Here is a 9,632-nt window from a genome sequence, read left to right on the forward strand (position 1 = left end):
GAATCGGCATGAATGGAAACAATGATCACCCCCGCAGCGCCAACAAGGTGTTGATGGCCTTGCATTCATCACCCTTGATGGTGGACTCTGAGACATCTGCGGGCGTGTAGCTAGAGGTATGTGTGACCTGCCCTGTACGTTACGATTCGAAGACAACATCACTTGTTCACAGTACTTGTAGCAGCACTTATGTGCTGAGAGATTTGCTTCATGTTGTCACTGGTGGCAACGAACGCCTGGGCTATCGCTATGGCCTAACTCAAGGTTGGGGTCTCTACAGTCAAACGTTTGCGAAGTATGGTTTCGTGGCCAATGCCAAGCATGAAAAAGTCTCTGAGCATGTGCTCCAAATGTCCTTCAAATTCGCAATGTCCTGCAAGGCGTCTTAGCTCAATGACATAACTCGCCACTTCCTGGCCTTCAGACCTTTTGTAGGTGTGGAACGGGTACCTCGCCATCAGAATGCTTTCCTTCGGGTTCAAATGCTCTCGGACCATTGTGCACAAATCGTTGTACAATTTCTCCGTGGGTTTCGCTGGAGTGAGCAGATTCTTCATGAGGCCATAAGTTGGTGCCCCACAGACGCGGAGAATCGCCCTTCATTTGGCAGCGCTCACTTCCACATCTAGCTCGTTGGCCACAAAGTATTGGTCGAGTCGCTCCACAAAAGTTTCCCAATCATCTCCCTCCGAGAATTTCTCCACGATGCCCACTTTGGGTTCGCTATCTGTATCTCATCACCAGTTGTTGTGTATGGAGAAAGAGTCAGACTGAACACTGTGAGCTCAAAGTAAAGTGTGACCTTAGTCTTTTATTGCAGCTCTCCAGAGTGCCTCTCCAACCTGTGAAGCCTCCTTAAATACCTGTGCTTCCAAGGGATTATGGGATCCCTTAGGACTCCAGGGGATGAGCCCACTGGTGGCTGTACAGAGTAAATACAAGTTAACATATATAACAGCCGGTACCTTCAGAGTGGAGCCGGGAATGACCGGAGGAGCACTAGGGGTGTCCTTGGGATGGGATGGCTTCTGGAGCGTGGCGATGCAGGTTCCTCGAAGTCCGCGCTCTCATCCGTAGAGTACAGACCCAGTGGATTGACGGGCGAGAATCGGAGCTCCTCAACACCAGATGTAGGATCGTCCTGCCCCGTGCTCCCACCTTCTGGCCTCTGTGGTCTTGCCTGGGGCTGTGCTGCTGGTTGAGCTGCAAAACACAAATGAGGTTATTAGAGGAGAAAGGGGTGCTAAGGTCACAAGGTGATTCCAGCGCTACACACAGCATATGCATGACAAAAGCACCACCGCTATCAAAATCATCACACACATCACCTTTCATGACCATCAACACATTCTGCATTGCAATGATTTTCATTAGGCCAGCATTATTTATAGGACAATTTTATAACTCATCTATCATATATTATCGTTTGGATATGAGTGGATGTGACATCTATTGACGTTATATCGCGCAATGGTGCAAACTTTATTCGCGTCGCATCACTTCAGGGTCTGCAGATGCATCCATGGCTGTCCGGGGGTGCTTCCCCACGATTATAAGTTCCTCCATGTCAGTGATGTTGCTGATGACTGGTGGCCCCCCCACCCTTTTGCCTCTGCATGGACCTCATCGTCGATCACTTCTTCAGTAAAAGGTGACAGGATGACATGGCATGAGCTCATTGCGTGATATCATTGCTAGGTACTGTCACAGAGATAAGAACAGAACAACATAGAAACATAGAAATTTACAGCACTGACGGAGGCTATTCTGGCCCATCGTGTTCGTGCTGGCCGACAAAGAGCCAAACGGCCCTTGGTCAGCGAGCCTAAAGGTTAAATATAAACCTATGAAAAATGACGGAAAGACAAAGAGCGCCCAGCCCAATCAATCTGCCTCACCACAACTGTGACACCCCTTATACTAAAACAGTCTACATTCCACCCCAACTGGAGCCATGTGATCTCCTGGGAGAGGCAAAAACCCAGATAAAAACCCAGGCCAATTTAGGGAGAAAAATCAGGGAAAATTCCTCTCCGACCCATCGAGGCGATCGAAACTAGTCCAGGAGATCGGCCTGGCCGTAATCTATTCCCTGCAATAATTACCATTATATCTGCTCCGTCCAACAAAAGGTCATCCAGTCTAATCCCAATTACCAGCTCTAGATTCCTAACCTTGCAGGTTAATGCACTTTAAGTGCCCATCCAACCATCTCTTAAAAGTGGTGAGGGTTTCTGCATCCACCACTCTTCCAGACAACGAGTTCCAGATCCCCACAACCCTCTGCATAAAGAAGCCTCCCCTCAAATCCCCTCTAAACATTCCACCAACAGCCTTAAAACTATGCCCCCTCATTATAGACCCCTCCACCAATGGAAATAGACCCTTACTATCCATCATGTCCAGGCTCCTCAATATTTTATACACCTCAATGAGGTCTCTTCTCAACCTCCTCTGTTCCAATGAGAACAAACCCAGCCTATCCAATCTGTCCTCATAATTAAGATTCTCCATTCCAGGCAGCATCCGAGTAAATCTCCTCTGCACCCTCTCTAGTGCAATCAGGTCCTTCCTATAATACGGCGACCAGAATTGCACGCAATACTCCAGCTGTGACCTAACCAAAGTATTATAAAATTTAAGCATAACCTCCCTGCTCTTATATTCTATGCCTCGGCAAATAAAGGCAAGCATTCCATATGCCTTCTTAACCACCTTATCCACCTGACCTGCTACTTTCAGGGCTCTGTGGACAAACACTCCAAGGTCCCTTTATTCATCTACACTATTATGTGTCCTATCGCTTAATGTGTATACCCTTTCCTTCCCTCCCAAAGTGCATCACCTCACACTTCTCTGAATTAAATTCCATTTGCCACTGCTCTGCCCACCTGATCAGTAGATTGATATCCTCCTGCAGCCCATGACTTTCCTCTTCATTATCTATCACACAGCCAATTTTAGTATCGTCTGCAAACTTCTTAATCATACTCCCTATATTCAAATCTAAATTGTTGATATATACCACAAAAAGCAAGGGACCCAGTACTGAGCCTTGCGGAACCCCACTGGGGTTCCAGTCACAAAAACATCCATCAATCATTACCTTTTGCTTCCTTCCTCAAAGCCAATTTTGGATCCAAATTGCCACTTTGCCCTCGATCCCATGGGCTTTAACCTTCATGACCAGTCTACCATGTGGGACCTTATCAAAAGCTTTGCTAAAGTCCATATATACTACATCGTATGCACTACCATCATCGACCCTCTTGGTTACCTCCTCAAAAAATTCAATCAGGTTAGTCAGACACGATCTTGCCTTAACAAATCCGTGCTGACTGTCCCTAATTAATCCTTGCCTTTCCAAATGCAGACTTAACATGTCCATCAGGATTTTTTCCAATAATTTTCCCACCACTGAGGTTCGGCCGACAGGCCTGTAATTACTCGCCCTGTCCCTTTTCTCCCTTCTTAAACAAGGGTACTACATTAGCAGTCCTCCATCCTCCGGCACCACGCCCAAATCCAAAGAGGACTGGACAATGATGCTCAAGGCCTCTGCTATTTCCTCTTTTACTTCGCTCAACAGCCTGGGATGTATTTCATCCAGGCGTGGGGACTTCTCAACTTTCAAAGCTGCTAAACCCCTTAACACTTCCCCTCTCTTTATATTTATTTCATCCAGAATATCACACTCCTCCTTGATAGCAGTAGCTGCATTGCCCCTTTGTGAAAACAGATGCAAAGTATTCGTTAAGAACCCTCCCAACATCTTCCGCCTCCACACAAAGATTACCCTCATGGTCTCTACTAGGCCCTACCCTTTCCTTAGTTACCCTCTTATTCTTAATATATTTAAAGAACATCTTAGGGTTTTCCTTAATTTTACTGGCCTAGAATTTCTCGTGCTCCCTCTTAGCATTCTTAATATTCTTTTTAATTTTGCATCTTAACTTTCTATATTCCTCTAAAGATTCTATAGTATTTAGTCGTTGATATATGACATAAGCGTCCCTTTTTTTCTTAATCCTCCCCTGTAAGTCCCTAGACATCCAGGGGGCTGTAGAATTATTTTTCCCAGCCTTTCTCTTTAAGGGCACATGTTTGGCCTGAGCCTTCCGGATCTCTTCCTTGAATGCCTCCCACTGTTCCGACACTGATTTACCCACAAGTAGCTGTTTCCAGTCCACTATAGCCAAATCACTCCTTAACTTAGCAAAATTTGCTTTTCCCCAATTCGGAACTTTTATTCCAGGCCTATTCTTGTCCTTATCAATAACCAACTTGAATCTGACTGAATTATGGTCACTGGCACCCAAGTGCTCTCCCACTAATACCCTTTCAACCTGTCCAGCTTCATTCCCCAAAACTAAATCCAAGACTGCCCCTTCTCGTGTTGGGCTTGCTACATACTGACTAAAAAAGTTCTCTTGAATGCATTTCAAAAATTCCGCACTCTCTATACCCTTCACACTAAATTTGCCCCAATCAATATTTGGATCGTTAAAATCCCCTACTGTTACTACCCTATGGTTTTTGGACTTCATAGCAATTTGCCTACATATTTGCTCCTCTATCTCCCTCCCACTATTTGGGGGTCTATAATACATGCCCAGAGAACGATCGCCTCTTTTTTATTTCTCAATTCAACCCATATGGCTTCATTTGATGATTCCCTCTAACATACCATCCCTCCTCGCCGCTGTAATATTTTCTTTGATCAGTGCCGCAACGCGCCCCCCCCCCCCCGCCCTTTTTACCCCCCTCTCTATCTTGTCTAAAAATCCTGTAGCCAGGAATATTGATCTGCCAAACCTGCCCCTCTTTCAGCCATGTTTCTGTAATGGCTATACTGTCATACTCCCAAGTGTCGACCTGTGCTCTTAGCTCATTTGCCTTATTCACAATACTCCTTGCATTAAAGTATATACCATTCCGCACAGGAAGACCTTCTTGCTTACTACATATTAAACTCTGTTTCCTCTGTCTTACAGGTTCGCTTTCTCGATTCTTGCTATCCAATTTCAGCTTTACTTCCTTCCTTTTTGAATTCGTTCTCTGGTTCGCATCCTCCTGCCAAGCTAGTTTAAACTCTTCCCAACAGCACGAGCAAAACTCCCCGCGAGGATATTGGTCCCAGCGCTGTTGCGGTGCAACCTATCCGGTTTGTTCAGGTCCTATCTCCCCCAGAAGCGGTCCCAGTGCCTCAAGAATTTAAAGCCCTCCCTCCTACACCAACTTTCCACCCACGTGTTCATCCTCTCTATCCTTCTATTTTTATACTCATTAGCACATGGCACCGGTAGTAACCCGGAGATTACTACCTTTGAGGTCCTATCTTTTAAGTTTCTCCCTAGCTCTCTAAATTCTTCCTGTAGGACCTCATCCCTTATTTTACCTATGGCATTGGTCCCGATATGGACCATGACCTCTAAGCTGTTTACCCTCCCCCCCCCCCCCCCACCCGCCCCAGGATGCCCAGCATTCACTCTGTGACATACTTGACCCTGGCACCAGGGAGACACAAAACCATTTGGGAGTCATGTCTACGGCCGCAGAATCGCCTGTCTGTTCCGCTAGCTGTAGAATCCCCGATCACGTGGGCTCTTTTGTTCTTCGTCACTCCCCCCAGTGCAGCTGAGCCAGCCGTGGTGTCTTGGAATTGGCTCTGGCTGCACTACCCAGAGGCACCATCGTCCTTACCGATACTCTGAAGTGAATATTGGTTTGAAAGAGAGATGGACCCACGGGGGGACTCCTGCGCTACCTGCCGAGCATACTTACCACGTCTAGTGGTCACCCACTTCCCCTCTACATGCACGCCTTTAAGCTGCAGGGTGACCACCTCCTGAAACATGCTATCCAAGATATAAGAAATAGGAGCAGGAGTCGTCCATTTGGCCCCTCGAGCTTGCCCGGCCTTTCAATAAGATCAGGGCTGATCTGATCATGGACTCAGCTCCATTTCCCTGCCCGCTCCACATAACCCTTTATTCCCTTATCGCTCAAAATTGTGTCTATCTCTGCCTTAAATATATTCAATGACCTAGCCTCCACATCTCTCTGGGGCAGAGAATTCCATAGATTTACAACCCTCAGAAGAAATTTCTCCTCATCTCAGTTTTAAATGGGCGGCCCCTTATTCTAAGACTATGTCCCCTAGTTTTAGTTTCCTCTATGAGTGGAAATATCCTCTTGCCGAGCCCCCTCATTATCTTATATGTTTTAATAAGCTCACCTCTCACTCTTCTCAACTCCAATGTGTATAGGCCCAACCAACTCAACCTTTCCTCATAAGTCAACCTCCTCATCTCCAGAATCAACCCAGTGATTCTGAACAGCCTCCAATGCATGAATATTCTTCCTTAAATACAGAGTCCGTGGATTCAAGTTTCGGGCTGTGCCTAGAACAGCGCAGCCTCGTGAGCCATGCCTGATTTCCGTGCTCAAAATCGCGCCGAAAACTTACCTCGGTATTCTCCACTCCCTCAGGTCGATCCAGGGCCTCGGCGCGGCGCAGCACGAGCTGTTGGGGGCGGAGCCAGGTCCCTGCGCTGAAATCAGTGCCGGGACCTCTGCACAGGCGCTACAGTGGGCGCGCATGTGTAGTAGCTCCAGGCGCCCGAAACTGTGTGGGGGGGCCCCAAAGTACGCAGCCCCTAGCCCTGGCCGAATGGGCTCACTGGGGCGGCGAAGATCAGGCTGCACCCGCCTCATCCGGCTCCAGCTTCCTCCCCTGCTCAGCTGACGCTCCCTCTGGCTCTCTCAACCGCCCCCCCCATCTACCACTCCGCTGCCCGCTCCCCCCAGCTCCCACCCCGCTGCCCGCTTCCCCCCCCCGAGATCCCATTCTGCTGACCGCTCCACCCCCCCAGCTCCCGCTCCGCTGCCCGCTCCCCCCCCCGCACCGCCCCCCCCCAGCTCCCACCCCGCTGCCCGCTTCCCCCCCCCGATCCCATTCTGCTGCCCGCTCCCCCCCCCCCAGCTCCCGCTCCGCTGCTCGCTCCCCCCTGCACCGCCCCCCCCCAGCTCCCACCCCGCTGCCCGCTTCCCCCCCCCAGCTCCCATTCTGCTGCCAGCTCCCACCCCCCGCGCCCAGCTCCCGCTCCACTGCCCGCTCCCACTAAACCCCCCCCAGCTCCCACTCCGCTGCCCGCTCCCACCAACGCCCTCCTAGCTCCCGCTCCGCTGTGCGTTCCCCCCCCACCCCCCCAGCTCCTGCTCGCTTCCACAGCTCCCGCTCCGCTGCCCACTCCCAACCCCCCACAGCTCCCGCCGCGCTCTGCTCCGGCTCCCCCCTCCCCCTTCAACTCCAGTCCGCTCCCTCTTCCTTTGGCGGGGCCCGTCCGCCCGGCATCTTGCTGGGGGCGGGCCTCACCCAAAGTCTTTGGCCCGGCTTCTTCACGTCGGCCGGGCCCGTTCAGCCTCCTCCCTCTCCTCTCCCCCTCCCTCACTCTCCTCTCCCCCTCCCTCCCTCTCCCCCTCCCTCCCTCTCCGTGCCCCCTTCCTCTCCTCTCCCCCTCCCTCCCTCTCCCTTCCCTCCCTCCCTCCCTGTCCCTTCCCTCCCTCTCCCTCCCCTCCCTCCCTCTCCCTTCCCTCCCTCTTCTCCCTTCTTCCTTCCCTCCTCTCCTCTCCCTTCCCTCCCTCTCCTCTCCCTTCCCTCCCTCTCTTCCCTCCCTCTCCTCTCCCTCTCCTCTCTCCCTCCCCTCTCCCCTCCCTCCCTCTCCCTTTCCTCCCTCTCCTCCCCTCTCCCTTCCCTCCTCTCCCCTCCCTCCCTCTCCTCTCCTCTCTCCTCTCTCCCTCCCCTCTCCCCTCCCTCCCTCCCTCTCCTCCTCTCCCCTCCCTCTCCCTTCCCTCCGTCTCCTCTCTCTTCCCTCCCTCTCCTCTCCCTCTCCTCTCTCCCTCCCCTCTCCCTTCCCTCCCTCTCCTCTCCCTTCCCTCCCTCTCCTCTCTCTTCCCTCCCTCTCCTCTCCCTCTCCTCTCTCCCTCCCCTTTCCCCTCCCTCCCTCTCCTCTCCCTTCCCTCCCTCTCCTCTCTCTTCCCTCCCTCTCCTCTCCCTCTCCTCTCCCTCTCCTCTCTCCCTCCCCTTTCCCCTCCCTCCCTCTCCTCTCCCTTCCCTCCCTCTCCTCTCTCTTCCCTCCCTCTCCTCTCCCTCTCCTCTACCTCTCCTCTCTCCCTCCCCTTTCCCGTCCCTCCCTTTCCTCTCCCTCCCCTCCCTTTCCTCTCCCTTCCCTCCCTCTCCCTCTCCCTCTCCTCTCTCCCTCCCCTCTCCCCTCCCTCCCTCTCCTCTCCCTTCCCTCCCTCACCTCTCTCTTCCCTCCCTCTCCTCTCCCTCTCCTCTCTCCCTCCCCTCTCCCCTCCCTTCCTCTCCTCTCCCTCCCTCCCTCTCCCCCCTCCTCCTCCCCTCCCCCCCTCCTCCCCTCACTGTCAGAAACGCATAGACACTGACAGACAGAGAGAAAGACACTGACAGACAGAGAGAGACACTGACACTGACAGACAGAGAGTGTGAGAGAGACACTGACAGAGACAGAGAGAGACACACTGCGGGGGGGGGGGGGTGGGGGTCGCCGTCCCAGCACGCTGTTGGAGGGCTCACAGTGCTGCAGGCAGTGAGTCGAAACTTAATTTTTTATTTATTGATTTTTAAATTTTTGTAATTTTTTATTAATTTTTTTTGGTTGATTTATTGGTTGATTTATTGATGTATTTATCATTTGTTTTTGATGATGGCTCATTATTTGTAAAACTGAAATGTTTAATGTTTGTAAACTTCCCTTCCCTCCACCCCCGCCCTGCCCCCCCCCCCCCCCCCCCGTTCCCCATGCCTGATTTGTAACCGACGTCTGATATTCTAAGTGTAGGCAAGGTTTTTCTGAGCGTGCAAAAATCTACACTTACTCCATTCTAAGTTAGTTTGGAGTAAGTTTTCACTGCCTAAACTTTCAAAACAGGCGTAAGTGGCTGGACACGCCCCCTTTTGAAAAGAAAAATCTGTTCCAAACTGAAACTGTTCTAACTGACTAGAACTGGAGCAAACTAAATGCCGAGAATTGCAATTTCTAAGATACTCCATTCTAAACCAGTTGCTCCAAAAAAATAGGAGCAACTCAGGCCGAAACTTGACTCCCATAACTGTACGCAGTACTCTCGATGTGGCCTCACCAATACCATGTACAGTTGTAGCAGGACGTCTCTGCTTTTATACTCTATCCCCCTTGCAATAAAGGCCAACATTCCATTTGCCTTCCTGATTACTAGCTGTACCTGCATACTAACGTTTTGTGTTTCATGCACAAGAACCCCTAGGTCCGTCTGTGCTGCAGCACTTTGCAATTTTTCTCCATTTAAATTATAATTTGCTTTTCTATTATTTCTGCCAAAGTGGATAACCTCACATTTTCCCACATTATACTCCATCTGCCAAATTATTGTCTACTCATTTAACCTGTCTATATCCCTTTGCAGATTTTTTGTGTCCTCCTCACAATTTGCTTTCCCACCCATCTTTGCATGATCAACAAACTTGGCTACATTACACTCGGTCCCTTCATCCAAGTCATTAACATAGATTGTAAATAGTTGAGGTTTCACAGCACCCCACTAGTCACTGTTTGCCAATCGGAAAAAGT

Source organism: Pristiophorus japonicus, chromosome 7 (assembly GCF_044704955.1).
Source record: "Pristiophorus japonicus isolate sPriJap1 chromosome 7, sPriJap1.hap1, whole genome shotgun sequence".
NCBI lineage: Eukaryota > Metazoa > Chordata > Chondrichthyes > Pristiophoridae > Pristiophorus > Pristiophorus japonicus.